Source organism: Amphiura filiformis, chromosome 16 (genome assembly GCF_039555335.1).
Source record: "Amphiura filiformis chromosome 16, Afil_fr2py, whole genome shotgun sequence".
NCBI classification, from domain to species: Eukaryota; Metazoa; Echinodermata; class Ophiuroidea; order Amphilepidida; family Amphiuridae; genus Amphiura; species Amphiura filiformis.
Genome location: NC_092643.1, coordinates 24692907 through 24706880, shown reverse-complemented (window position 1 = coordinate 24706880; position 13974 = coordinate 24692907). Strand labels below are relative to the sequence as shown.

Genomic DNA, 13974 nt, shown 5'->3' with positions numbered 1-13974 from the left:
CCTTATAAGCAACAGATTAGGTATGAAAGTACATATTGTGCTATATACCATATCTCTTACCTTCCCTGCATTCACTACCCTAACTTAACCCTAAACTTCAAACTAGCACTAATCTTGATTTTACTACAATTGTAAGCTAAGCTATGAATGTGAACAAAATATAAACTTCAATCACCAAATAATATTTCCCTTTTGTTGGCCAAACATCTGTGACCAGGATTTGAACCTGGGACCTTTGGGTTGCTAGACCAAAGCTCTTTCCATTGAGGTATCAAGGAAACTTATGGTAACAAGAGCAAAATAGATGTACACAACACATTGCATCAAAATCGATCATTGCCAGGTCAACTGAATCATGTTGCATGTGTTTGGAACCACAATCAAAATGATCACAACACAAAGTCAATGGGCTGCTAACAGGTATGCAAACTAAGCGTGAATCAGTAACTAAGGTATGTTGTATTCACTATGATGGCGAATAGGACCAATAGTCCTAATCATTTTTCTCCTGCTTGAACTATTCTCTTCCAACTAGATGACATTTGAAATAATATCTTATAGGCCTAATTGAATCAAATCGATTACTTAATAAACTATCACTATACTATATTGGAATTTTAGTTAGCTAGTTCAGTTCATCATGTGAATTCTCAACAATTTCACTTTATCCTTACCCTGAACCAAAGAACTACAAGTCATTTTTTTAAATGATCCTCACTTTTAGTATGCATGGGAAGATACTAATTATTATCCCCAGTCTGTCCGCATCATCAACACTGATAGAGTGTTACAAAGCGTTGTAAGGAGCCACTAGGCTGAACTGAGATGTAACTGATTTGGATGGACAGACTCAAGATGTGTGATAGTCTCTTGATGATCTGATGATTGATCATCATTACGGTCAATCACCATGTCAAAAAAATCACACGCTTTATTGAAACTCCCTTAAAAATGACCTATTGTTTTACTGACTTTGTTGACCAAAAATGAGCTACTTTTGAGTTTTCGTTTGTAACATCTTTTTAAGAACAAATGACAGTTTTTAAAAAAAGGAGACAGACTGTTAAAAATAACTTTTTAACCCATGACTTTTAAAAAAGGAGACAGTCTCAGTGGCATAGCCAAGACTTTATCAGAAGGCAGAAGGGGAATGAATGGGCAAGGTAACTTAAAAGGAGGGCAAAATTTGATAAAAATGGACAAAATGGGTTAAAAAGTACAAAAATGCATAAATATTGTAAATATCAGGGCAGTCAGCATCCCACAAGGAGAGGGGCAAGACTTCTCACAGGGTGGACAACTGCCACTTCCCTTTTCCCTCCTAGCTATACCACAGGATGGATTTGTTGCAAACATATATAACAGATAGTGATAATTACTATGTTGTTTGCTGTTTCAGCTTCTAAGATGGCATTTGGCAACAATTGTTCTTTTTTTCCTACCTTTATTCATTGATTTTCACTATTCTTTCTTTCCATTACCATTTCTTTATCACTTCCAGAGATGCCAACATTAACATCCAGAAAATAGGGAGGATTCAAACAAAAAATAGGGAGGGTTTTCAAAATTACATGCAACTTCAAGGGCACAAAACTTGCCAGAAATAGGCAGGTTGCCAAATTTGGGTATAAAAATGGACAAAAATGTTTACAAAAATAGGGAGCCTCCCACTAAAATAGGAGTGGTTGGCATCAGCATTTCATTCCTTTATTCTTCCCTTCCTTCCTTTTTTCATTCTCTCCTTTTTTGTTTCTTTCCTCATTCTTTTGTAAATATCCAGAGGCAAATAGAATCCCCACACTTGGACTTGTAAGAATGCATATTTGCTTCAAAACAATAACTCCACCCTTATTGTTTTACCAATTTTATACACACACACCCCTGATCCATTTCTTCCCATGAGGAAGGCTCACATGTCCCATAATTATCCATATTAAACTGCGGTTAATCAAATTATGTAAATCTATTTTTCATATCCTTTTATTATTTATTTCCCCACATGAAAACAAAAGAACCTAGCAAAATTCATATTAAAGTAAAATAATCACCATGAGAAACAAACTTGTTAATCCATGTGTTTCAATAACACTAAAAACCCGCAAATTATTTCGACCTACCCATGTTTTCTAGTATTTTGCATCAAAAAGTATAGATTACAATTATTAAGATTATAACCCAGCCCACACCCCGGTAATTAAGAATAATTGAAGGGTGCTCATTCGCATATAACACACACGCTCTGGCGTTGACATCGCTTCACGCGGAAGGCGTTACACAAAAGATTTTCTTCCAGTGGTCAGCACCATCATATCGATATTAAGACTATTAATAATCAACAAGGTCAAGCGTATTATAAAGGCAGAAGGTCAGGGAAGACAATAGTTCAAGTTTTACGGCAGCTTTAACTTGGATAAACTGTTTGGTTTTGACCGCATGCAATTATGTTTTGTTTTGATTGAAATTTACTCCGAACCAATTAGATTACATAAAAGACATGTTAACATACCGATCTTAAAATAGAATACATGTTGTACAAGAGAAAATGTTAATTTTGACCAACTTCACCATGGTTGAAATTTGGATGAAAATCATGTACTTTTTGTGATTTTTACAAAATTTGGCATTTTCAACCATTTTTGGTGAATATTTCTCAAAGTTAGTCCAAATTTTTAAAAATTAAAAAAGAGTTTCCAATATCTAATTTTTTTAATTTTTTTTTAAATAACTGAAGATATTTTTTGTTACGCTGCCCACAAAATTTGGGTCTAAAGTTATGAGGCTCAAAAGTTTTCATGATTCCAGGGTTAAAACCAACCTTAAAGAAACTTTCTAATCTGTAAACTCTATAAAGTTTTTTTTTTCTTTTTTTATCTCAGATCTTATTTTATCTCATCTGAAACATTGGTATAGCAGCAGCATTTACATAATGTGCAAACTTGTTAAAACATACTGAGAAAGAAGAGGGAGAAAGAGACAGAGATATCCAGCTAGTCATGACAAGAACCATGTTAATTAAAAATCTCAACACACATCGCACAACTTGTATTCATCTCGTCACGCAGCCTCTTCATACGCCGCAGTACATGTGTACATTGCATGTGTTAAAGTGCCAAAAGGCTCCATAAAAGCTGCACAGAACGTAACCCAATCTTCGTAGGTGTGGGAATACCCACTGGAGACTGGAGCGCGTTCACTTCACAATGAGTACCCCCATCATGGTGTGTGTGTCTATATCAAGCGTGTGCCAGACGAGGCTCACTGGCCGGCTGAGCGAAGGTGCATATGTGTACGCAGAGGCAAACAGAGGAAGTTCCAAGGTTATAACGGAAATGATTGCATGCAAGCGATCTCAGTCCAAATTGAAATAAAAGTGAGACTGGTTTCTTATCCCTTGGTAGAACGGTCGCAGTGGCAAACGTATGTGCTGATAGAGATTTTTATGAAGGGCGAGCTCAAGCAGGAAGAGTACGTAATGAATGAAAGAAGAAACTCCCAAAGAGGGGGCACGGAATGAACATATTACGCTATATATTTCTATCAGAAAGATCAATCAACCTTCCTTTTAGCTCCCTAGTTTATTTGCCTACTACGGACAGCACACTCAGGGGGTACTACTTCATATAAATTAAGGGACAAGAATATCTTCATACAAGACAGTTTAAAATTCATGGGGAACTTTGAGAGCTGAAGATAAAATACACACAATTGGTTATATTTTCCCATTTTTGGACTGATTAATACTATTAGTGAGTTTTCTAATCTCCAAATAATACTCATTCTTCGTGTGATAGTTACCCCTAATTATATTTGATAAAACCTTACTTTCAACACACATTAAAAGCTGTATTTTTATTATTTTCTTGTCAGAAATGTACCCAAATTCTTATCTAAAAAGCACAACTCACAGAAACAACCACAGAAGGCAGCCAAAATTTCTTCATCTCCTTGAAAATTTCTAAGCTCCAAAAAAGAATCTATCCAAAAGTACATCAAATTTGTACTTTATCTTCTTCAATTTAGCTCCCTTCTTTTTTTCCCCAGCCTTGTCTTATGTCCTTTTCAAAGATTTTATCCTCCAAACAGTACAATTTAACCAGCTAGAGAGCACCAATTCATCACGGAGGTGTAATACAACTCTGCGGTCACTTATACTTGCACACAGTTCTATCTTTCTTTCACAATCATTTATTTGATCGTTAGAACAAGATGGGTACTATTTGATTAAGTCTCCGAGAAACATAATAGCGCGCAGAGTTCATTGGTTACGTCACCCAATCTTGTCTGCACTTGTAAGGAACGACTTGGTCTGGCGAGGGTTGTGAGGAAAATCATGTTTAACTCGCCAATGACGATTTTCCCTTGTCCTTTCAATTAGTCCAACTTATGGAAATCTTGATTTTTATTAATTTTGACTAACCATATGGGTCACAGAGTACACAAATCATGGCCAAATCATTCCTTAATTATGATATTTGCTAGCAATGCCAATATTGGCCAAATAATTATTGTGGTGTGTTGAAGTGGAATTTTTAAGTGGGAAGCTATTGTTTTGTTTATTTCTTTCAATACCTTAAAACACCAAAAACTGCTCAATTTGATAGCTATTTTCCTCAAATTTTCCCAAAAATCCAACTTTTGTCAAAATTTTTACCAAGTTGCTGTTGTTTTTGTTCATTTATTTAATACCTCAAAACATTAAACATTTTGGGCATTCTTTTCTGAATTTTTACCAAATCCACCCTAACTTATTTGGGTACACCAGTGGGACTACCTTTCACTTTCTATTAACAAAATGGTAATAGTACATTCACTTGAAGCCAATACTATATTAGTCCCCATGTATATCAATCCAATAAAGTTGGTTTACCATAGGTTTACGTACTATATGGAATCCAAACTCTCCTAGTCTAACTTCTTCGGATGCACCAGTAGGACTACCTTTCAACCTATCTACCTGTTAACAAAATAGTACATATAGTACATTCACATAAAGCCAGCACTAAATACTAATTTAGTCCCTATGAATGACAATCCAATAAGGTAGATTTAGCATAGTCTTACAGAATATATGGAATCCACACTCTTCTAGTCTAACATCTTGGGTGCAGCAGTAGGACTACCTTTCACTACCTGTTAACAAAATAGTACATTCACTTTTCTGGTCAGAAAAAATAAATTTACAACTTCCTTATTGTCTCAGTTTATTTTACTACACATCCCAAGCACCTGTAATAATTAAAGGAAGAAGAAAGGTTCAAATATGTTCTTACACTAGCAACCAATCTCATAACCGATGACTCGGTTCATTGAACCCTATTTAACACACATAGCTCAAAAGTTGACCTCAATATTTGAAATATGAGTTTTAGTACCCAACACATTCAGAGGTCGGTAGTATGAATGTATAAACATATTAGAGTTAAGAACTGTGTCCTTACTATGAGCGTATTTGAGACTGTAGAGTGCAAGGGTGTGTATGTGTGTGAGTTGAGGTGTAGAGGAAGCATAGGTCTGGATGGTGTAATCAGCGTTATTTGTCTAATATGTTATCATGTATACCTGATGATGTATACTGTCAAACTTCATTTATTGCGGTGTAAAATGTTTCCTTCGTGGCTATCAAAGCAACAATGCACTTTTTGAAGGTAAAGGTAAAGGTTAATGCGATCAATTGGGGGAATGAGTCTAATGTAGCTCTAATTTTATCTTTTGAGTTATTGGCAAAAAAAGATGCTCAAATTTGTCTGTTTCTTATTGTTTTCAGGATGTATCCTTTGTGTAAGAGAATACCAATCAAATCCCAACTCTAATCCTAACCCTAACCTTAATCCTAACCCTAATCCTAACCCTAACTCTAATCCTAGTATTTCATGCTCTCTTACACTAAGGATAAACTGTTTTCAGCAACTGATAAATTGCTTATACTCGTATCTTGGTAACAAAACATTCAATATTTGCATCAAAAAGGGCATTTTTGAAGGGCTAGTAACTGATTTAAGACAAGACGGAGCCTTCAGGCTGTATTTTCCAGTTTTGGTAGTTTTGTCTCAATAATACAGTTTATTTATGCACGATAAGCCAATGATAATGTTATATGGACGCCACTGGTCACATTTCTATATTTTCCATTTGTACTGTAGTTATTGAGTTATGACAACTTTTTCCCCTTCCCAGGAAAAATCATGCACATGGGGGAACTAGGTTTCATTATCATTGAGGTATAGGACTTTTTATTTTTTCGGAGAAGAGCAGGTAGGGCAACTACTTGATTATATTTCTACATGTTCATACTACACACTCTGAAAATTTTAGAAAATTCATGACGAGTCCGCTTTTTTTTAAATCACATTTTGTTCCTAAAATGGGGTTATAAGCGCCCTCAACGGGCACTCTCTCCATAGGGCTACATGTAAAGATCAGTTATAGACAAATGGCCCTAAAAGAAAACAGACTCGTGCGAATTTCCTCATATTTTGCATATGATGTAGATTTAACATCTGGAATGTAATGCAAGTGATGTCGTTGCTGCTCTCCTAAATTCATTTTTAAAATGTCCGCCCCAGACCAAGGTGGAAATTAAAACCCATTAAACAAAAAACAATGAGTCTTGGGATCTTACATATTGAATGCAGACCTTACCACGTGAGTATGGACTAAATTATTAATATTTCAGCACAAACACACTGTTAGCTCAGGTACCTCGTCAAATACCGAACTAGATGCTCACACATTCATATAGACCTGCAATCAAAGGGGACACCAAGGGGGTACCAAATGAGTAGCCCCCAGTCTAGTCCTTATGGAATCTAGGTCACGCAAAGGCACCATTTTGAAGCTATAAAGGTATTCACAATAAGAAAATTTTGATCATAGCAATTAGCTCATGTAATGCACCATGTAAAATAAACTATTCATTATTAATTGAAAGTATTTATTAAAAGTATGTTTATGTAAAGTGTGATAAGGGCAACTTAATTACCAAAATATAAGTCAAAAATTACTAAAAATTAGTTTAAGTGGTGACTAAAAGTAAGATAAGACCGTTAACCATACCAGGAATGCCATCCATCAATACAGTAATTATAGCACCACAGATTGTTGATTTGGGTTAAGCATTGGTTTCCTGGGTAACCAGTCTTATGATAACAACAGCTTCAAAAAGTACATTGACATCTAAAAGGGGGTAGAATATACTCCCTTGCTCGTGATAACCACCATTTTGGCTATGATTTGGGCTGGCCACGGTATGCTTTTTAATGTGGATCAATACAGATCCATGATAACTTGCAATGACATTGTATCTTCTGCTAATGAGGCCGAAAGTGCATCAAGGCAAGGTCCAGTTGCAGATAAAGACATACTGACAGGGGTCAGAAGGGATATCTGGCTCAAAACACCCGGACACGATTGACCAAAACTGGCAGTAAGCGTCTACCTGTTGGTTTATGCTGAAGTTTAACCAAAACTTGGCCTAAAAAATGAGATTGTAGACAAGTAATTAGTATGAAACTGCAATTTTTGGGGCCTTTCACATGTATTTACCTCATTCAAGTTGGTCTGGACACAAATTGGGGGGGGGGGGGCAATGCAAGTCCCCCAGCCCATGTTTCCCCCTCCCCCTTGCCAATGTTGCTGATAATTCCTTGATTGCAGCAGTCTATATGCTACACATTCCCACCGAATGCTTATATCATATATCAGTGAGTTTTGAACTGGCTTGGTACCTCAGATCAAAACATCCCTCCAAATAGTGAGCATGAAGAGCTGCTGCTTCAGTTCCTCAGATGGCAGCACTTGACTGCTGTATACAATGGTATAGACTTAGTGGTCAGCATTTATGAGTAGGGGAGTTGCACTAGGATCCACAACATGCTCATCTATCAGGGATGCAGTTCTTTATACCCAATACATTTGTACATTCATTGAATGACTTTTGAAAATTTGGGTACAAAAACTGATACTCTGCAACTTGAGGTCAAATTTTGCACTATGAGTGTTTAATTGAGGTTATTGAACTATGCTATTCGGATGAGGCCATTGTGGTCCATATAGTGTTGGTCAGAAGGCACCGAGCCTGAGTCAAATGTTGATCCAGATCTCATTAGCCTGCACCAATGTGGATTACAACCTTTTGTATGTTCATACTACCCATTATTGATTTGGCGAGACCTTGGCAATGAGCTAACACGCTAGTAATCCTGTTAAATCTCTTGTCGGACACCGATAAGGATCACGGCATATTGGTTAGATTTAATCCCGACAAATCTGAAGGAAATATGCTTGCATGAATAACACCTTTATTATGTCGAGGTGTACACTTTGTACTGCAACAAATCGGAAGTTATTTTACTAGTATTAAACTGGTAAGCTTATTTTTGGTGCCAAATTCTATTTTATACCGTTCTATTAGACATTTTGTACTTTCCTTTTTACAAATTGGTATGTAGCACTCAATTTGGCTGACCCTGTTGACACACATTTCTCTTGTAATGCATTTTCTGGTAATGTACAATACTCACAAGCATTGTACTTAGGTAGTTTACCATAAAAAGCAAAATATCCTAGTAACCAGATTTATAAACATGTGTTTTGTTGCTACCTAGTTGGAAAGGCTTAACACTTTCGCAAGAAATTCATCAAAATATTCATGACAAAATGTAAATTTCCTCTTTCAAGAAGGAGAAAAAAATGCATATTAGACACTGAGAAAGTTTTTAAACTTAAAGCCTAATAATGGCTTTAACGTTGTGACAAAGTTGCCTACCGATTGCAAGCTGCTGTTATGTCCCATTAAAGTCCACGCACAGCAACTTTGTGTCTTGTGGAAAGATTAAAAAAAAAAAAAAACACTAGCCTTGACCATCAAACATGCGAAATTGCTATTTTTATCATCTTTTAGCCCAGGGATGTCAGTAGCCTGAAGTGACTTTGCAGGAAAAGCCTGAAAACAAATGTGCAAATTTGGGTTATAAAGCCTCAAAATGGGTTGAAAATAAAATCTATGTACATGACATGTCTGTAACAATGCATAGGAACTATTGTTATTTTTTATAGCAACCGCCCACTTTTTTAAGCCAATTCGCTGTCGTAGTGCACATTAGTAACCATTGGTTACTGCTCCAAGCCTGGGCTCCTACACCTGTTCCGAATTTTGATATGCCATAGGCTTTGTGTTGTGATCATTTCGATCAGTGGTTCGTAACAAAGAAAGCGTGATGCAGTTGACCTGGCAACGGCCATATTCTAACGTGCACTACGACAGCGAATTCTTTACCGATTTCAACCAAAAACAGTTTATGCTTCTCCCTGTAAGTTTTCTGCTCGTATATGTTTCATTATGTTTAGATAAAATAGACAAGACATTTTGATGCACATAAAGTGCATTGCGGAATCTGCGATTCACAATGCGCTATATAAATGCTGTTTTATTATTATTATTATTATTATTATTATTATTATTATTATTATTATTACTAGCGGGACACCCGCGCTACGCGCGGGTCCCCGCTAGGTGAGTAAATGGGAGCGTTCACTAAAACGGGAGGAATTACTGAACAGGTAGAATCATTGAAAAGGTAAATTTCATTTATCTGAGTCTGACCCTCGTTAAGCCTAAGTTTCCATTTTAGCTTCTTTCTTTCTTTTTAGTTTCTTCTACATGGGCCAATTTTGTTCCATTTTTTAAAAACATTTTGCTGCTAAGCTTGCAAATTTCCGTTACCATTCTTTTTTATTTACTCAATCCCGTTCCCATTATTTTCTAAATCTGTCCTTTCCCTGTTGACTTCATTTTTTATTTGCTGCTTAGCTTGTGATTTCCCGTTTTCATGATATGTTATTTATTTAGTTCTGTCCTCAGTTTAATAGCTTTTTTTATTTAAATCATCTAATTTTATTAGATTTTATTATTCTTTCCTTCTTTAGCCTATTTTATTCCGTTTTCATTTTCTTACTGTGACTAACTATAGGCTAACCCACATACTCGTAGGCCTACCTGTTTGTCCTCATTTTGTTTTCTTTTTTAATTACAGTAGGCCTACCTCTTCATGTTGTTTGTACTTTTTAACACACATCTTTTCCCGTCAGATTTATTACGCCTACGGTCGGTCGCTCATCCGTATTATCATTCATTGCTTGCGACTCTGTGTCGATTTACGCAGCGACATGGCGTAGTGCTGCGTTACCGCTGGCTTATTGCTAGCTTTACGCGAATGGCTTGGCATTAGATACGCCCGCATGACGCGCACGGGCTAGCTTGACAACTGACTCCTTTTTGTTTACCCAGCATAGCAACGCATCACCACATTTTCACTGATTTTGAGGCCAATTCTTGACCGTTTTCAACCAAATAAAGTTTAAACACGTTCCGATATTCATCGATCTCCTGTATGAATTTGGCGACATTTGGATCGAAACTGACGGAGCCTTTCCATGATACATAGATACATAGATACATACATACAACATTTCCCTATTTATAGTAAGATTATTATTATTATTATTATTATTATTATTATTATTATTATTATTATTATTATTATTATTATTATTATTATTATTATTATTATTATTATTATTATTATCACATAAGAAAAACATATCTTCATTAATTATAGTAAGATTCAAAATAACAAAATTTCTGGCAAAATTTGCTAACTTGTCGTATCTGCTGATAGGAAGCCCGAAATCAACTTTGTTCATTCTTAAAAGTAGTAAGATTAGCTAACTGAACGTGTGTCCTTAATTCCCCTAACCTAAGAGCTCCTAAGGCTATGACGATACCATGGTCAAACCTACTTCCTGAATAGCTCCTCTAGATCTTACCGCTCTCTCCCTCTCAATGCGTAGAATCATGCCTTCCCATGATGCACTATTTCTATTGCCACTATAAACAGTGGCATGTCCAGGGGGGCTTTGGGTGCTGAAGCCCCCTGCACTTTGCTTTAAAAACATGTAAAATCAGCCGTTTTTTGGCAATTTTAGCCATTAAGCCCCCCGCATTTATCTGAAAGCCCTCTGAGCCCCCCGCAGGAAAAGAAACTGGACACGCCAGTGAAAAACCAGCGCACAACATTAAATGTTGACAAATTAAGACAATTCTCACATTTCGCAATCGTATGTGCCCCCATTCGGTTTAAATGCGACAGTCGTCATAGCGTGTTGAATTGTGGGAAATTGGTCGAAAAGCCAGACCCGGAAGTAGATATCACCAAGCACTCGCACGTAATTTCGCATTCAGTTGTTACAAATAAGCCGTAACACAGGAACATTATGCGTTTAAATGTCAATATAATTATGTTACACACGAATGCACACTAAACAGCAGTTTACAATAATTGTATTAGATCCATTTTCGATCTATTGATCACACAGAATCCTTCGTGGAGCTGTTTTCAGCATTATTATCACATGCACTCGCATAAAATCCAATGGTGGCCAGCAAGGCGATGTCGACGCTGGAGGTCAACAATTGGACTAGCAAGAGCAACCGTTGGCGGCGCATTGTATTGTGAAATGCGAGAATTGCTTTGGTTGGGGTTTGAGATAAATGGTTGGACTCGGCCCGTAGCCAGGAGGGAGATGCAGTGGGGATGATGCACCTTCCATAAATCTGCAAAAGGTCTGCTTTGTCTACAAAATTGGGCCAAACATGTCAAAAATGTTGATAATATATCCCAAATCATGAACTTTTTGTGAAATTTGTTTTAAAATGGGATCCAGAATGAAGATTTCTTTTGGAAATTATTGACTGTGTTGAAGTTTTATGAACTATTACCATCCTAGTATAGCAAGGTTTCATCACAGATTCTAGAAGGAAATTCCCAAATCATGAACTTTTTGTGAAATTTGTTTAAAAATAGGATCCAAAATGAAGATTTCTCTTGAAAAGGTCTGCATTTGGAAAATGTGAACCTCTAGGAAAAAGATTCTGGCAACGGGCCTGGTTGTAATATGCATGATTGACAGTGTTAAAGTTTTATGAACTATCACCATCCTATTATAATGAAAGACAGAGATAAAAAAACTTTATCGCGTCTGACATCACTGTCAATCAAATTGCCTACGATCCTTGATTGGTTAATTAGCGCGTAAAAGGAAGGTTGATTTATCTGGTGCCGATCGGAGAAAAGGAAGAGCAGAAAATGGCGAAAATTTTTGTACTATTACAAGGCGAAAAGCAACTTTTCTAGGCATTGTTGACATGGTGCCTTCGGGAAAGAAAGTTTCCTACTATAAAGACCTAACTTTTGAGATGGTTTGTATGTTTGAAGGTGCAAAATTAACAATAAGGTACCTGGTTATACCGCCACATTCAGCAAGTCATCATTACGACACTTGTAAACAAACCCTACTAGAGTTTGATGACGTCAGATGCAATAAAGTCTTTTTATCTCTGTCTTTCATTATAGCAAGGTTTCATGTAAGATTGAGTGTAATGAAATGCATCATGGGAAGGCATGACTTACTCCGCAGCTCTCTCCCTATAGCTTCTTACTTCTAGTCCACTTGTTGTGTGGCGTAATAAGTTTGAATGGTATTACACGATTTATATTGTCCTCCTTTTTTGATAACACATTTCCCGACGTGTTATGCATGTGTTCAAGACGCACACCCTCACCGGATGTATTAGCTATGAAGAGGATTAGAACCCTGAAAGTCAATTAATTAATTGGCTAATTGATTAAGCTTTTAATTTCGAATAGAATATTAATTTTGTCTTTGCATGTTATGGTAAGTTTGACAAATACTTCTTTGTTAAGTGTGTAGTTAACATGGTTAACAACATTTTTTGTGTGTTCCTTTCACTTAAGTTTTTTAGGACGTTTGAATGCAAATTAACCATATCACTTCAATGCTTATGTAATTGGTTTGTTAATTCATTGATCAATTTCTCTTTTCAATCAATTCTTTCCTTTTTTCATTTGTCTCACTTTCTCCTCATTTTCTTTTTCTCACTTTCTTGTGTTTATCATTGCCTGCCTGTCCGTCTCTGTCTCTCTATCTACGTTTTAGTCTCTGCATCTGCCGGACTGACTCACTTTGTCAATCAATTGATCAAGATTACTTGTTTCTCCCACTTTCTCTTTTCTCTCAATTCTTTGTTCTTTCTTATCTACCTCTCACTTTCTTTTCTCTCTTTTCTGTCCTTTCTTCATTGATTGTCTTTGTCTCCATATGGCTCTGTCTCTGTAACATCATCTGCCTCTCTGTGTCTCTTGCATAATCAATTGATGAAGATTGCTTGTTTCTCCCACTTTCTTTTATCTCTTAATTCTGTCTTGTTCTTTCTTATCTACTTCTCTTTTTTTCGCTCTCTCTCTCTCTCTCTCTCTCTCTCTCTCTTTGTCCTTCATTGTCTGTCATTGCTCCCTCTGTCCCTCTGAATCATCATCTGTCTCTCTGTGTCTCTAGACTAATCAATTGATCAAGATTACTTGTTTCTCCCACTCGTAATTCTTTGTTCTTTCTTATCTACCTCTCACTTTCTTTCTTTTTCTCCCTCTTTTGTCCCTCACTGTCTGTCTTTGTCTCCATTGCTGTCATCTGTCCCTCTATGTCTCTTGAGTAATCAATTGATCAAGATTACTTGTTTCTCCCACTTTCTCTTTCTCTTAATTCTTTGTTCTTTCTTATCTACCTCTCACTTTCTTTTTCTCTTTTTTGTCCTTTCTTCATTGCTTGTCTTTGTCTCCATCTGTCTGTCTCTGCATCATCATCTCCTGTGTCTCTTGAGCAATCAATCGATCAAGATTACTTGTTTCTCCCACTTTCTCTTTTCTCTTAATTCTGTCTTGTTCTGTCTTATCTGTCTCCAATTTTCTCTCTCTCCCTCTTTTGTCTTTCATTGTCTGTCTTTGTCTCCATCTCTGTCTTTCTGCATCATCATCTGTCTCTCTGCCTCCAAGAAACCAATTGACCAATAATAATAATTGCTCTGTTCTCTCATTTTCACTTTTCTCAAGTCTTTCTTAT

General features: G+C 36.5%; 1 protein-coding gene across 1 annotated transcript in view; it reads right to left on the bottom strand.

Moving 5' to 3' along the window:
* Positions 1 to 13974, bottom strand: part of LOC140172507 (uncharacterized) — a 270463-nt gene that overhangs the window by 69575 nt on the left and 186914 nt on the right. The window lies entirely within an intron of this gene.